Source organism: Oryzias melastigma, linkage group LG24 (assembly GCF_002922805.2).
Source record: "Oryzias melastigma strain HK-1 linkage group LG24, ASM292280v2, whole genome shotgun sequence".
Lineage (NCBI taxonomy): Eukaryota > Metazoa > Chordata > Actinopteri > Beloniformes > Adrianichthyidae > Oryzias > Oryzias melastigma.
The window spans coordinates 483,521-487,878 of NC_050535.1; the positions used below are offsets into that span (position 1 = coordinate 483,521).

The 4,358-nt window shown below is 40.0% G+C and overlaps 1 protein-coding gene across 4 annotated transcripts in view; it reads left to right on the plus strand.

Annotated features, from left to right (window-relative positions):
- LOC112158341 (steroid hormone receptor ERR2) overlaps window positions 1-4,358 on the plus strand; it is a 71,401-nt gene continuing 67,043 nt past the window's right edge. For 2 of the 4 annotated variants that reach the window (XR_004947280.1, XM_036210578.1), the window contains exons 1-3: window positions 1-2,880; window positions 3,011-3,296; window positions 3,397-3,536. The gene's annotated coding sequence lies outside the window, so the exon portion shown is untranslated. Of the gene's footprint in view, window positions 2,881-3,010; window positions 3,297-3,396; window positions 3,537-4,101; window positions 4,224-4,358 lie in introns of those variants that run through there. The other 2 variants (XR_002921295.2, XM_024291642.2) reach the window with 1 other exon arrangement.

The following is a 4,358-nucleotide window of genomic DNA, read 5'->3' on the forward strand; positions in this document are numbered from 1 at the left end:
AAGAGTTTTTCATGGATGTAATATCACGTCAGTGCCGTCTCCGGACATGGAGGTGATGCTGAGCGCGGGCCTTTTCTGCCCGGAGACAAGCTCATGGAAAATCAGCTCTGAGGCGGATCATCTGATCGTCCTCCTCGGTCCGCGTGCCAACGCCGCGTGCCACGCCGTATCAAAGCGTCTGCCTCAGAACGAGACACTCTCCAACTTACGCCTCTCCTCCCCAATCCCTCCTTCACCCCCAGAATGCAATAAATGTCCAGCCATCATTTATTTTAATTCACTCCCCTCTCGCACAGATGAAATGGATTCGTAACCTTGTAGGACAAGGACGTGCACGCCGTCCGCCGTCAGTTGCTGAGTTATTCTCTATTCTTCCAGCATCGGCCGAAGGGAGAGCCAGGAGAAGGAGAGAGAAGGAGGCCCAATGATGAGGAGAAATAGTCTGGCATGCAAATTACAGGCTGCCATGTCCAATGAGGAGGCCCGGCGGAGACTGTCGCCGTAGAAACACTGGACAGAGTTAACCACGCTGGAGGGGGGGCAGGACGACGAGAAGAGAAAGTTTGATTTATTCACCAGATCAGGACACGATGAGTGGATTATGGGTAGGCTAACGAGAAAGAGTGTTTAGGAGATGGCTAATTGAACGTGACGAAGGAGGAGGACGAGCGCCGGCTGTCAGCTGAGTGACGGCCTTAAAGCTGCTGTCAGGAAACACGTTTTCGAGGACGTTCAGAGACACTTCTGAACACACAGTTCCCTTCTACAACAGGAAAACTGATACTGGAGAGGATGGTCCTCCTGGAGCCGGTCCTGATGGGAGTTTGACGTCCATCAGAGCTGAGGAGCCCACTAGAGGGGAGTATTTAACTACACGCAGGATGTGTAATAGTACACACTGCAAAAACACAAAACCTCACCAAGTATTTTATCTGGACGACGAAACAACTTAGAGTTCAGTGAGATGTTGTTTTATCTTGAACATCTTCTTGAGTCATTTAATCTTTTTAAACATGTTTTTCAAACTTTATCTTATTTTCTTAATTAGATATTTTATGGTTTTGTTTCAGGAAACAGATTTGTTTGATTTAAGGAAACTGAAATGTGCCCATAAAAAGTACGTCATAAAAAATAGATAAAAATATGACAATACATGATACATTAAATCAACCATTTCTTTTATTTTCAACTGTGGTTTGTGTAACAAAATGGAAAATAAAATAAAAAAATAGGAAGATCCTTACAAACATGCTTAAAATTACAGAAAAAATTGCAATTTGAGAAGAAGAATTCCCAAAAAACATAAAATAAAATCAATGAAAGGACTGGAGACTTTGGTCCATCCATTCCTGGACATGTGAGACTTTATGCAGGGATCCATGATACGCAGAAAAATGCAACATATTGAAAGTCATGTAAACATGCGAAAATCCCCCAGCGATAGTTCTCAGGGTTAAGAACAGCAGGACATCAATGTAACAATTAACATAAACATTATTATTAACACTAATTTATCATGAAAATTGTGAATCTAGAATCATTTTAATTTGGTCTAAGAATAAAAATGGACTGATATATCTGTGTTATAACGTAGGATATATTTTGGAGAACTTTTACAGCTATTATTTAAATTGATAGTCTTTTTTTAGCAATACACACAATTTACATTTTTATTTTCGAACAAGAACAAAAACAAGAACAAACAAACAAAAAGAATCAATGGAAATTATCCCACAAACAATCTCAGACGTAACACGAATGTTCAGTTTGGAAAAGAGTTCTGGATGAAGCTAAAAGCTCATCAAGTCCAAGCCCCTCCGCTCGTATTCAGTGTAAATTAAATATACAAATATCTCTTTATCTCTACAGAATAATATGAACACAAAACAAAATCAATTTGATGAAAACAACAGCAGAATAACACTTTTGTACATCTATATATACGCTTGCATACATATTTACATATAACAATCAAAGTGTTTTATTATTTTCTTCATATTTTTTATCATATCACTCTTTATGAATCATTTTATTCATGTATTGATCATGTTTGATGTCTTCAGTTATTCTATAACTGCAGATTGAAAGATTCCCAACTCACAAACTTATTTTAAGACAGAATATTTCCAATTAGCACCAAACCTAAAGAGTTTATACCAAGATTTAATTTAGTCAGAAAAGATCAGAACAAAACATTTTTAAATACATTTTTTTATCTTACAGTTTGTATTTATTAACTTGTTAAGGACGTTTCTTTAAGTGCATCTGCAGAAATTCTCTGTATTTGTCTTTCAACTCAGAAACTTGACTTTTAAAGAGACAAATCTTTAGTTCATATTTATGTAGTAAGAAAAAGGAAATTTCTGAAAAGATAAACCTGAACTTCATCTGATTCTAGTTATAAATATTCATTTTGAATGAAAAACTTTTTCTTTTTTATTTTATTGATTCTTCACTCTTTTTTAAAGAGTACATTTTCTGACTTACTAACTTTTACATCATTTTTTGGTTTATTTAACCATTTTTTGAGCGTCAATATTTAAATGTAAGGTTTTCATGTACATATTTCGTTGGATTTTTCTAAAATCATGTTTGCAAACGCGTCCAGACACTGAGGAGACTCTAAGCTGTTGTGTTCTCATCTGTTTGGACTTTTGATTTCTGGACATGAACTATAAAATCTGACTCAAACGAGCAGAAACCTCTTCAGATCTGATCCTAAATTCTCTTTTTGCATTTAGCAACAATCTGGGCTGGACCTTTGAGGTCTGAAGCGGACTGGAGCTGATGGTGGAAGGAGTTCTTTGGGGTGTCGGGTCACTCTTCTCTGAACCCTCCTGTATAGCGCCCCCTGCTGGAGCAGCATCAGCGCCTGGGAAGGTCAGGAAGAGGTCCAGCTTTGGTCTGTCCTGGAGGAACCAGCCCGGCGCTGCAGGACGCCTGTAGATCTGCAGATCTTTCAGGACATTTACTGTTTATTTATCTTGTGCTTCTGGTGCTTCTTCCTCAGCTGGTCCCTCTGAGCGTCTACCAGTCTTCATCTCACGAGTGCCTCAAACGCACGTCTGAAACGAGCCTGGACGCAAATCGGATTCATGTTTGCGAGACGTCTCCTGAGGCGTTTCCACCTGTAATGCGGTTTGCAGACGCACCAAATGAGACATCTCCACAGAGGAAGGCGTTTGTATGCAAATCTGATGGAGGTCGGCCGTGCCGCCATCACCGTGACCCCCCCATGCAGCCGCTGCGTCCACCGCCATGGAGAGGAAAACATGGAAATGAAATTACTGAAGAAGGTAAATCTCATTTGTTCGTGTCTTTCAGCGCAGACGTGCGTCTCTCCTGGAGATCTGAGGATGTGAATCTGTAATCTGCCGCGTGTCGTCATCCCCAAAGGAAACATGAGAACCCTCTAAACTGCAGCCACAGCGTCACCAATTTAAAGAAACGCTTCCGAACCAGGATGGACGAGTGAGCTCCAGCATGAGAGGCTGCAGGAGTTCCTGACCCCTGACCCCAAACAGCACAGGGTGACGGTGAGTCGACCTTCACACAGAAAGATGAAACAAAAGGAAAGAAAAACGGTTTCCATCAGATCACTTTTTACTTTAAAACTTCTTTTTTTAAGAAACTTACAGATACAACCAAATTTAAAAGCAGCTCAGAAGATTTCCAAACCTTTAAAAATCCATCAGATTGTTTCTGTTCTGACAGAAGAAAACGTGAAGCTGCAACATCTGCTCTTTTCCACAGAACTCTGATGAGAACGTTCTCTGCTGTTTCTAACATGTTCTTGTAGCATTTCTCTGATGGTGAAGGACATTTGTAAAGAAAGTGAAGATTAAAACTTTATTTCTGAGTATTAAATGATTTAGGAACAGACGAAAAACACTGAATGAGAGAGAACGTAAACAGAGAGCTCTCAGCAGTGTGTGTGTGTGGGGGGGATGTGGCACACCCCAAAATGTGCATCCACATTTGGTATTTTATTTTGAAAGCCATTTAATTTCAGTTATTAAAATATGATTTTATGTTATACATTGATTAAATGTAGCCTGTGGGTAAAAAGAATTAGGTTATGAGTCTGGAAAGCGGAACCTTCGACCCTCTTGCAGCGCCTCCTAGTGGCTGCAGACGGGGTCACTTCCTGTTTCCGTCAGAAGTGCTTTGGAGAAAGAAGAGAGTTCGTGTCGTTTCTGCTGAGACTCCTTTTCTTTTTCCAGGTTAGTATCCGGTTTAAAACGGCAACAGATGGAAGCCATGCGCTTTGGCGTAGTTTCCAGATAATAATCTGTGTTATTTGATATGTATTTTGGATTTAAATCGGGAAAATGTAAACTCTTTCGGCGAGAACTGGC